We start from the raw sequence: 13,244 nt of genomic DNA, 5'->3' as shown, positions 1-13,244 counted from the left end.
GATACATAATGGGTACATTTTATCTGCAGATCTCAAAAAAGAAAACAAGAAATGAAATACTCTGAGAGGGCCAAATAGTTGGATTAAAGCAAATAGGAATCTAAACATTACAAAATAAGGCTTGTGGCATTGCTGGCGGTGAGAATTAATCCACCACTCCTCATGTGCAGGAATACAGATCTCTGGTGAGTTAGTGGGTGGGTTTTTTTTTAGCTAGAGCAGTGTGTTGCTCATGTCTTTTCCATGTCCAGAGACTGATGGGATGTGAATAGAAAAAGCTCTGCCAGTCTGAATAGTAGCATGTTGCTAAAAGCATAGCTTCAGGGCACACCACCCTATAGCTACTGCTCATGCCTCCCAGCACTACAGAGGGGTTTTTTAGCTTCCAAATCTATCATTTCTGTACACACACACACACACACACACACACACACACACACACAAATACACACACACGTCAGACTTTGGCACTGAACTTGTTATAATGACAGGCCTGGTTTCTCAGCATCCTCTGATTCTGGCAGGGAGAATCAGCCTGTGCACACAGACACCTCGGCCTTCACTAGTCAGAGATAATGAGTTGGGTGAAGATGCCTGTGGGCTGTTTGAGCATGATCTACCTATACCTGAATACAGCGGCACACCTACACTGAGTGAGTAAATGCTCTATTCTACCCTGTCACTAACTTGTACACCTTTCAAAATGTATAGTGTGGAATATAGAATCACAGCATCCGAGAGGCAAGGAGCCATTACAATCCATGCATAAAAATATGAAGTATGGAATCTATTACAATAATATAACAGGCGTAACAGGCAGAAAAGCCCCAGGGAATGTTCTTATGAAAATCAGTTGTGATTTTATGCTGCTGCTGTTTGTGTGTGTGTTGGGAGTGTGGGTGTGTGTATGGGTGTGATAAAGATTCTGGGTGACTCTTACACCCCTACACACTTTCCTTATTGTTTCTGCTATAATACTTTTGTTTAATCAAATCTGCCCAGCTCTTCAAACAAGTTTAAAAAACCCTACAAGGACTGTGTGTAAAGAGAAAGATGGAAAGAAAAATTAAAAGAAAAAAAGAAGGAAAGAAAACAAAAAGGAAAGACATAAACTAAAGAGGAAAACTGAAAGAGGGAAGGAAGAAGAGGTGAAGAAGAGGTAAAAAGGAAAGGGAAGGACATGAAAGAATTAAGACAGAAATAAAAAAAATGTTCAGTAAAATTAAAGAAAACATGAAATTTAGAAGTAGAAGGTGGAAAGATAGAAAAGGACGATATGGAATAAAAAAGCAATGAAGTAAATAAAGTGAAAAAGGAACAATAAAGAAGGAAAGGAAGGACAGGAAGGGACAAAGAAAAAAGGAAGACAATGTAGGTAGGAAAAATTAAATGTATAAGGAAGTGTAGGTAAGAATAACGTAAGTACAATGTACAAACAGAAATATTGTAGAATACGTAGAATACATGAAATGTTATGATTTTTGCTTATTTGCTGGTTTTGTTGCTTAAGCTTCCATGTTTTCTATAAGTTTTATTTAGGGGCAGTTGAATTTAAACTATTAGTTGCTAGAAAAGAATGTAAGTGACTATTATTACTGCCAGCATCGATTAAATAATGCCTGATTCATTGGGTAATAGGGCAGATTGGTGTTCATACCCTAGGTATGTGTGTGTGTGTGTGTGTGTGTGTGTGTGTGTGTGTGTGTGTGTGTGTGTGTATGTGTGTGTGTGTTTGCTGTGTGATGAACTGGCCACTTGTCCAAGGTGTTTTCTATCTTTTGCCCAGTGAACTGTACCCACCACAACCCTGAGAGATAAAGTGGTGGTAAAACAGAAAATGAATAAATGAATGAATGAATAATTGGGTAATGTTAATTAAGATCTCTACAAGAGACAAATAAATAGTGTAAATTAATTCAGTCACCAGCTATGGTTTATTAATTTATAGTGACAATAAAGTTCTACTACTACTACTACTTAACAAGGAATTTGAGAGCTATGACATCTTTAAACTTCAACAACAAATGAACATTCTCAGTTACTGTATGCAATGAAATAGGAAAGCCAGAAAAATCCGTTGTTGGTCTTTATCTAAAGGTTTTACAAACCCACAGTTTAAAGTAAATCAAAAATATTCTTTCTTCAGTAGTTTTACTCTGCTGTGATGTACTGAGTGATTTAAATTGTGTTTTCTGACTGCATAGGACCGATTTTGTTTCTGCAGACTGGAAAACTGTGGCCTTGACTTTGGTACATTTGCTGTATAGTAAGTAAAAAAAAAGAATAAAAGTAACAAAGCAGTTTAAGCAAACATAGAAGTCTGTGGTAAATGTTTATTTCAAACCATCACATCAGAAAGTTAAATAAGTGAAGTCTTTAGTTTTTAGTTGTTTTGGTTTACTAAGAGAACCTTCAACCATTAGTGCAGACAAAACAGATTTAATGCTCACTTTGTTTTTAGTTAGTGTTAGACTACAAAAAAACAATAACAAAACAAAAAACTCACTGATATTAAAAATAGCATCTACAAAAAAGGTACATTTGCATATTGAAATGCGCCTTTAACCAGTACACGGACTGACTGAACACAAAACTACTTCATGAAACAAACAGGGTTGCTGTTTTAAGTGGATGAAAATCAAAGGCATAAAAACATATTGAAATAGTGGGGCGACAAAGTGACATTGTGGCGCAGCTGGAAGTGTGGGTGCTGCATTATGTGTCCTGGGGACTTAAGTTTGATCCTTGCTTTAGTCTCTGTGTGAGGTTTAAGATATACTCTGGTTTCTTTGCATCTCAGCAGGCTGCTATCAGCAGTGGGTGTACATGAATAAGTGAATGTGTTATTGTTTGTTGACCTAAAATGGATTGACACACGGTCCAGTGCTTATTTGGTTATATTTGGTTGTCTCCAAACCCACCACAACCTTGATCATGATAAAATGGTAAGTAAAAATAAATAAATAAAACAACAAAACACTAGCTTGAAATAGAATAGAAGGCCTTTATTTGTCATATATACATATACAGATGTACAGTACAACGAAATTCTTTCTTTGCATATACCAGCTTATTTGGAAGCTGGGGTCAGAGTGCAGGGTCATTCTACGGCGCCCCTGGAGCAGAGAGGGTTAAGGGCCTTGCTCAAGGGCCCAACAGTGTCTGCATGGAAGAGCTGGGATTCGAACTCTCAACCTTTCAGTTGATAGCTCAAAGCCCCACCCACTAGGCTACCACTGTCCTCATTAAGTAAGAGTAATACTCATGTGTACCTGTCTTTGGTTATTGTCTGTGTCCGTTTGGCATGGTTTTTACCAGTCTGTGTGAGTTTCTTTACAAAAACATGCCATAAATATAGAATAGCTACTCTAAATAGCCCCTAGGTATAAGTGAGTGTGTGCTATACTGTAATAAACTGGTACCCTGTCCTGAGTGTATTCCTGCCTTGTGCCTAAAGTTTATAGAAAATTCCAACCCCCAGCAATGCTTACCAGAGTAAATCAGTGACTAAAAATGAATTCAGAAATTAAAGTCATTAATAAAAAGGGGCATTGTGCACTGATCTCAATTAAGGTGTGTAGAAGTAATTTTGGGAGAAAAGTCGTGGACTGATGGACATCCAGTTGGATGGTTGACTGGATCTTTGGTTATTTAGCATTGCCATATTGCTAATCTAATATAAACTGCTTCTTTTTTTGCTTCTTATTCTGGGATTTTTATTTTAAAATGTATTAAATTTAAACTAATGCTTTAGTTGAACAGATTATTTAAAAGGATGCTATAGTGTTCCTGGAAAACACTGGACAAAAAAGGATTTTTGATACTGCAGATGCTGGACATTTGATGAGATAAAGCTGATGGCTGTTGAAGATCACTACCCCTTTTACCAGGCAAGTCCAGCAACCAGAACACTTTTATTTATATGCTTATATAGTTTAATATTGATTCTTATATTTTGAATACTGCAAGGCAGACTTGGCCTTTAAATGCCAAGTGCTTAAACCCTGAACCTGATTCTGCATTATCATTAAACCCAAGACCAAGCAAATAAGGTCCAAATGCAACATATGGCATGAGGGTTCTCTGTTAGCATTCATTTGTAGGTGGTCTATAACCCCAGTTTAGAAAATATCAGCTCTGTTGCCTTAATGTGATACCAATGTTCTACTGTAGAATAACCGCACCACATTGATTATGCGGTTAGCTTTAAATAAAACACAACATAATCTTACATAACATATTCTCTCTTTTGGCATTGCATTCATATCTATTTAATTTATTTTATTTTTATTTATTAGGATTTTAATGTCATGTTTTACACACTTTGGTTACATTTATGACAGGACAGGTAGTTACCGGTTACACATGATTCATCAGTTCAGTTCAATGTCAAACAATTTTGTATCTCCAATTCATTTAACTTACATGTCTTTGGACTTTGAGAAATAAGACATGGGGAGAAGATGCAAAATTCACACTGAAAGAACACAGTGTATTCCATTTGGGATTCAAACCCATAAACTTTTTGTTGTGAGGAGACAGTGCTACCTACCAAACCACTGAGTCGTCCCTTATATTCATATCAAATATGTAATATACCTATGGTATTCTAAAGAGAGAAGGTTTTTTTGCTTACTATACTGCCATTATAGCAAAATACCAGTGTTGTATTTCAAATAGCAGAACTTTTATTATTCTTTGAAAAAGTTGCACTTTCAGAGTGTGGTTGCTGTTCAGGAGGTTTTGCATTATATCAGCAGTGATCAGAAAGAACTTTGCACCACAGAGGCAAACACAAGAGGAGATTTATACAGGTGGTCTAATTTTTTTAACAATTCATATTGGCGACTACAGAGCTGAATCTATTTGCCTCTGGCAAGACATCAAAGTCTGAATATATTTGCCTCTAGCAAAATATAAAAAAAAAAAATGTCTAGGCTCCCATGGTTCTTAGCAAATGTCAGTAGACCTAGGAAGTAAGACCTTTAGTAAGCCCTGGAAATTTCTACTTTATAAAACACTACATGACCAAAAGTGTGTGCACACTAACACCATATTAAAATATCCTTCACTTTGGATAAATGCTAAATGCTGAAAATGTAAATGTAAAAACATATATCTATAGCTACAATAGGTCTTTTTAAACAAGCTTTTTGTTAGACATGTTTCAACAAGTCAGTTTTAAGGCAAAAGTGTGCATATATGGATGCAAAACTTTGTAAAACAGGCAGAGACACTCACAAACTTTTGAAAACCTGGGTGATTCTGTCCTTGAACAGCCAAGCCTACCCTAAATTCCTTTGGACGCATGTAAAAAAATACCCCTTAACTGATCTAAATTATCTTTTACACTCACTAACAATAATGTGTTAAACCCCATAAAAGAATCACAGTTAATCAAGATCTGTCTACAGCAAAACATATAAATGTAGAATAACACCCCCCCCCCCCCCCCCCCCCCCCCCTCCTCCGTATAGGGTTGCCAAAGCCGATCATTCAACCACATACCTGACACACTTTTTTACCCTGGATGTTCTTCATGATGCTTTTATAAGGGATGACTTGTTTCTCCGGACTTGTGTCCCCCAACAGCTAGGTTCACGTAACAACATGTGCCTTCTGTATTTGTGAGCCCAGCCCTAAATTCAAACTGCCACAACTCAGGCACTGCTGTTACCAGCAGCGTGGCTCAAGTTTTGTCCTGGATGCTCTTAGCACCGTACCTCCATTAAAATCTCAGCCAGGCAGCCTCATTACCAGATTCCTGCAGTGATGAAAGACACAGGGGAAACTAAAACACGTTAATACCTATAAATAGACTAGCCATGTCTCAAAGCAATGCGTTGGGTCATGCTGCTGAGGGAACGGAATGTGTCTCATTATAAATTTGGTGCCAGCATCACACTTGTGCCACGGAGATCACATCATACACACCGCAACGACCACATGGGAGTCTGAAACAGTCGCTGGTTTAGGCAATCAAAGAACGTCTTAGATCTTCACGCAATTAACCTAAGCCGTAATTGATTGGTTTTGTTGTAGCACCGGGTGCCAGACAGGAGCACTTGTATATTTTTTTTACAAGTCACTTTGGTCGTATAAGCCGAGTAGGTATTCAAATACACAATAAAGTGAATAAACAAAAATATCTGTGTCACTAAACAAGTGGTTTAGAGCTTCATATACTATTATACTGCATGTTGCATTTAATGCATACTGTATTTGTATGCAGTATTGTGTGGACTATGCAAGGTTAGCTTAAGAATATAGTTAGCTTAAAAATATACAACATTTTTGTATATTATTATGTATGTCATCATGGTCTCTGGTGTATGGTGCCCAAAATTAATATACAGTATGCCGCATGTACACAAAACCAACATTTCCAGTACGCTGAAAATACCCATATGATAGACTACATGGAATAAACTTTACAATGTGTGGTTATTTCATTCATCAAACATCTAGCTCTGATTTCATAAGCTGTTTACAGAATAAAATGTAATATTGTGTATATGATAATGTAGATATTAATGTTTTTTTTTTATATTTGGGTTCATTAACGTAACTAGTAAAATTTTCTATAGTTAATTTTGTATAATTTTCTATGTTAGTTTTATATTTTGTTTATGCATTTTCTCCCCTTTTTTCTCCCTTTTTAGCGCGTCCAGTTGTCCGATTGCGTCACGCTTCCTCTCCACCAATGCCGATCCCCGCTCTGATTGAGGAGAACGAAGCTAACCCACGCCCCCTCCGACACGTGGGCAGCATGCCATTCGATACAATGTATTCGAGATCCCAGCTCTGGTTCCAGGGTGAGTTTTTACTGCTGTACCACCTGAGCGGCCGAAAAAAAAAAAAAAAAAAAAAATGAATTTAGTGTTTACATAATATTTATTCATTTACTGTCCATTATAGGGCAAACACACACACTTTTTTTTTTTAAAGGGGGCTGAGGTACGTGCTCAGGAGGCGCAGCAGTAAAAACGCAGAGCAGAGCAGACATTTCGAACTCGTCGGTTGGGTTGGGCGCCTACATGAACAACGATTGGCTGTTGTTCATACAGGTTGGGAGCTGGATAGGGACTCCTAAAAACGGAGGCAATTACGACCTCTGCTGGCTGATTGATGGCGCCTGATGATCTATTTTTGTCTCTAAATTCTACACTTGATCCACTCACTGATTGCTATTTATTGTTGAAAATGCAGTCACTGAAAAGACAAGAGACTTTAATCCCTCAATCTTAATTAAAAAACTCCACCAATCAGATACTATGCATATAACACAGCAGGAGCAGTGCAATCTTAGAGAACATAAGCACAACCATTGCACAAAAACTGTTACTGTGTCGGAAGTTGGAGGTTTGTGTATACGCACACACACACACACACACACACACACACACTCTTTAAGACAGCACATAAGGGATGCTTTGACCTGCTCTCATTAGACGTGCTCAGGTGAGGATAGAAAATGGCATCTCCAAGGAAGAGTTTATAGGCTCAGCAAGAGCAAGGTGGCTGAAAAGCCAGGTATTAAAGTAAGGTCACACACTGCTGCACTACACAAACCCACTACTGCCCCATTACGTTCCAGTGATAGATAGAGCTGTAATGTACAACGAACTGTTAAGGGTACGTAGTGAAATAAAAGGGGTAACATAATTTCCCAGTTCACTAACAAGGGGCTGATAAGGGACAGAGTGGAGGAGAATATACGGTCAGAACTAAAATTATTGGCCCCACTGGAAAAGATAAGTACAAAGAAACAACTATCTTAAGCCCACAAGCAAAAAGTTAAAAGTAAATCCTTTGTTATAATTAAAATCTAATTACATTTAAGAAAAAAAAAAAATAAAGTCTGAACTGTCCTAATCACTTACATCTCTGCATTTAGAGCTTTGTAAAACCTTCTTTTGCCAGCATACCAGAGAACTTTTTTTCTGTAATGCCTAATGAGAATTCAGAGAAAGGAATATGTGAGCATTCTTCAAGGTACAATCTTTTAAGATCATCCAGGCTTTTAAGTTTTATTTTGTAGACTCTTTTCTCTTACTCGGGTTAATGATTCTTCACAGCGTTTAGATCAGGAGAGGTTTAGGTTCATCTCATTTGTGCTTTTCGAATTTTTTGATTGGTGTTAAATGACTAATGCTCACATTCATTTTGTATTATATTTATTATTTTAATGCAACAAAAAAGTATATACACTTACCATTTGGAAATACGTATACACATGCCATATGGAAATATGCCTGTGTTCTTTTGCCATCCCTAAGAGCAAGATAACTGGCTAAGAAACTACATTGTATGGCTAAAAGTATGTGAACACACCCCACAGGTATTAAGTTTCAATTACATGCTTCAAACTTTTTGGCACCAGTTTTTGAAAGTGTTTTATCATGTGCCAGCATAGTCCATATACGCATGCTTGGACAGAGCTTTGACCTTAAGCCTAATGAACATCTGTGGAGTAAATGTTGATTGCAAACCAGGCCTTTTTGTCCATCATCAGTGCCTGACCCCATGGTCTTTTGTCTTAAAGGTTACAAATGTATACAGGCACATTCCAAAATCTATTCCAGAAAAGTGGAGGCTGTTATAGCCACAAGAGAAGAGCAACTTCATAATAATGGCCATGGTTTTGGAATGAGTTGTCCAAGAAACACATGCTCAGGTGTCCATACATTCACTCACTTTCTTAACTGGTGAAAACATGCAAACTCCGCACAGAAAGGACCTGAACCTCCCCACCTGGGGATTGAACCCAGGACCTTCTTGCTGTGAGGCGACAGTGCTACACACCAAGCCACCGTGTCCATACACTTTTGACAATATAATTTTAATTAGCTATATTTGTTACATGTAAGCAAAAAGTATTTCTGTATTTAAATCTTGATTCATTTTTTACATTCTGTTTAGAATACACTGTGATTGTACAATAAATTGGGACTGTATGTAGAAAGCAAAAGCACATTGCTACAAAAGTACCAGTTTTTGGGAAGCTCATTATCCTCTTAAGTTGAGAATCTGAAATCATTGGCTCTAAAGTGCAAAGCTTAAAGAGTAAGAGAGTAACTGTGATTTTATCATGTAAAAGTACTTGATCTCTGTTTTAAAGTGTGTTTTAACACACTTATCCTAGTTGCAATCTTTGTAATCAGCCATGCAACTCAGACTTCACTCTAAGTTCTGGTTTGACTTAAACTTTCTTTAATGCTGAATATAAATTTAAAGGAATTGTTTACAGTGATTTGTTATAAAAAATTTTTTTATTTTTTTATATTATGACTTAAAAATATGCAGTTTTCTTTTCTGTTAGGCCCTATTTTTTCCCAATGTCCATTTATTACCATCAGCCATCTTGACAGGTGAATATCTGAAAACTGCAGCAAAAGGGCTTTAGAGTAATCCATCTTTTTTTTTTACCCAAGTAATACTGGGCAGATTAATGTTGTCAGAGAAAGAGATGGATCACATTTTTATCAAATCTGGCTTATAGGTACATGGAATTGTCCAAGCATGAAGGGAACTCTCTGTCGGTGGCTGTTTAAAATGTATCTTGCATAACTAAAATCAATAAAAGCAATTGTTTTTAAAAAGTGTGTGTGTGTTGAAAGAGAGAGAGGCTTTAACATACATTAAGGCTTTATTTTCATTATCCTTCAAAAACACACTTGACATTAATTTCAATTAAAAAATAGGCCTTGACAGACACAACAAAGCACAAAGATGAATAAAAAGCACACTGTGTCACACCTCACAAAGTTCACCAATTAGTAAGGTCTGGACATGGCTTCAGATATTTACATCAAGAGTAGATGTAGAAATGAGAAGGAAATTGTTATTGTCAGAACACATTCAGATCAGATCAGTCAACGTGAACTCAACTTGCTCAAGGTAACCACTCTGCCAGTGCATACAGAGATACAGTATACCATGTTAGTAATGTAGGGCCCTTGTTACAGTCTTTATCAGTACAATAGCTCTAATCACAGTATACTAACACTCGGGCGCCAGTTATGTAAGTAATAGATAATTGAAGGACGGATGGACCCTACATAATTAGTGCTTCATTTAAAGAGCTAAATCATAGCACCCATTATATGTATCCTCACATGAACAGCACAAAGGCATATAACAAAATCAGAATGCATTAGGCTCTGGTACTATCAACTAATAATAATAATAATAATAATAATAATAATAATAATAATAATAATAATAAATAATAACAATAATAATAATAATAATAATAATAAATAATAATAATAATAATAATAATAATAATAATAATAATAATAATTATTATTATTATTATATCGATGCTACTACTACTAATAATAATAATAATGATAATAATAATCCACTCTTAAATCATCCACATCTATCCCATAATAATAATAATAAAATATGTAATAATAATAATAATGATCCACTCTAAAATCATCCACATGTATCTCATAATAAAAAAAATAATACTAATGATAACAACAATAATAATAATAATAATAATAATGATAACAACAATAATAATAATAATAATAATAATAATAATAATAATAATAATTATAACAACAATAATAATAATAATAAAAATAACTTAGATTTTTTTTTCTCATATTTTCCAACCTCATATTAGTAATTGTAAAACAAAGTATTCATGTGTGGATTTTCTGGTCACATGACTACAGGTCAGGTGAAGCAAAACATATGACTTTGCCTACAGCAATTCAGCGTGTTTATTAATGTGTTTTTATGAAGATGTCTTTTCGAATGTAGCCTTAATCTTAATGTAGTATGTTTAATTAGTTTCTGATGAAATATCCTTGCAAAAACGGCAATAAAGTGGCTCTGATGGTAAGAACAAAAGAACAACACTGCAAAACATTTCCAACATACATACATTTACAGGCAAATGTCACATGATCCAAAACTTAAATAACTGAATCATAATGTGCACTAGGATTTTTTTATTCACTGTGTATGTTTATTTATTCATTTTTGTTCTGTTCAGGGTCACATTGGGTAAGCTGGGAACCCACCCTGGACAGAGTGCCAACTATACACTACACATTCACTCACTCACTCACTCACTCACTCACTCACTCAGGTAAAGATATCATATTAGAGTTAGAAGAAGTAGCTAAAGTTTGTTTAAAATCATTAATATTAAAATGTCAGCAGTACAAATTATAGAATAAGGCTCCGTCCGGTCTTGAAGGTTAAGAGAGAGTTAGAATTTCAAACAGAAGCAGGGAGATTATTCCAAAGTTTTAGGGCCATGTATGAGAACTCTCGTCCCTGCAGGGATTTTAGGAACTGTAAGTAAACCTGCACCTTGTGAAAGAAGTAAACGTTCTGGGTTATAGTGCTCAGTGAGCTCACTTCAATACTGTGGTGTCAGGTCATGTAGCACTTTATAGGTTAGTTAAAGGATTTTGTAATTAATGCAAAGTTTAATTAGTTTCCAGCGCAGAGATAAAAAAAATTTGACTAATATGATCAAACTTTTTATTTCAAGTTAGCATTAAAACTGCTACACTTTGAACCAATTGGAGCTTGTTTATAAATGTACCAGAGCATTCAGTGTAAATATTGCAATATCTAACCTTGAAGTTATAAACACATGGATCAGTTTTACAGTGTCATTGACAGAAAGATATTATGCAGATGAAAGCAAGCAAGTCTAGTAATATCACTAATGTGTGCAACAACGGAGAGGTCTGAATAAATTTTTTACAACTAAGCTGCATTAAGATTTAACACCAGATTAGACAACTTATCTCTCACAGCCTTGCACCCGAAAAGTAATACCTCAGTTTTATCTGAATTTATTAGAAGAAAGTTACATGATATCCAGTCTTTTATTTCATTTTCAAAGACCTAACTGATGGTGTGAGTATGATTGAGTTTGGCTGATATACATAGCTGTGTGTTGCCTTCATAACAGTGGAAATGGGTGTTTATTAATATGTTTTTTCTAATGGTAGCATAAAGACTGTAAATAATAGAGATCCCAATACTGACTCCTGCAGAACAAAATACTTTTGTAGTGTTCAGGGAGTGGTCAGAGGGAGCGATCAGTCAGATAGGATTTAACCGATTAAATCATTAGACACCTACTGTATATTTACATTTCCAGTAAAATATTATACTCAGGGCATCTTCCCATGCTATCTGATGCACTTTCAGTGTAATGTGCTGCCATTTGCGATGGGGATATTGTAAGGGAAAACTGTGTATATTATTATAATAATAGAATATTTTTATATCTACAGTACGTCCTGTTATCGTTTTCCATGTTATAGGATTTCTTTTGTCATGGCTTCCTGTGTGTCTAAATGTCGGAGGATTACTTTGCATATGTGTACACGTGTATACAGTATGATTGACTGAATTTGTTTGGAATGGCATATCAGATTTTGGGAAGTGACCGATGCTTTCAGACTCTTTTCTATGTTATCTGTGAGGATTTGCCTTCTCCAGCTTACACACTTCGAAAGCCTATTGTTATGTCCCACTATCTATTCCTTACCTCAAGATGCTTTTCATTTCATTGGATTTCCAATTGTCACTAGTCTGTCATTCACTAAGCCATACATGATCTACTTAAATCCAGGGCATTGTTGTGAATCAGTTAGATTAAAATAAATATTTGTGCAAAAATGGTTATACATTAGCATATCATAAATACCTGATCTTGTAAAAAAATGATGAAAGGTTATACACCATATTTTTAATTATAAAAATTATTAATGACAGTAAAGAGTTGTCACACAGCGATTTACACAATGTGACGTGGCCACACAAGAAGTTCTTATGGCAAAATATATAGTTTTTGTTTAATAATTTAAGATATTTTATTGTGACATATACAATACAAAATAAAAAAAAAAAGGGCAATTACTGTTTTATAGCACTGTATATGTCCGGGTGACCAGTCCATTCCAAATAATAGTTTACAGGCATCAATACCTGTGATGCACTGTTTATTGCTGGCTATGTTTAGCAGTGTGGAAAGCTCCATATTGAGGCCAAGACGTTTTAGGTCACACCTGTCTGCCGCCAGTGGCACATGACAGACATGCCACGACACCAGAACAACAGCAACCTGGGAACTGCACAGCAAGCGAGGGTCAAGGCTGAGAGAAATGCTCACCTGGAGTCCATCAGTCACTAAAGAGGTGACATTCCTTCACTGTCAAATAGAGCAGGTGCCTAAATATAATATAAAAGTTGTT

This window comes from Trichomycterus rosablanca, chromosome 8 (genome assembly GCF_030014385.1).
Source record: "Trichomycterus rosablanca isolate fTriRos1 chromosome 8, fTriRos1.hap1, whole genome shotgun sequence".
Lineage (NCBI taxonomy): Eukaryota > Metazoa > Chordata > Actinopteri > Siluriformes > Trichomycteridae > Trichomycterus > Trichomycterus rosablanca.
This window is presented reverse-complemented; position numbering follows the sequence as displayed.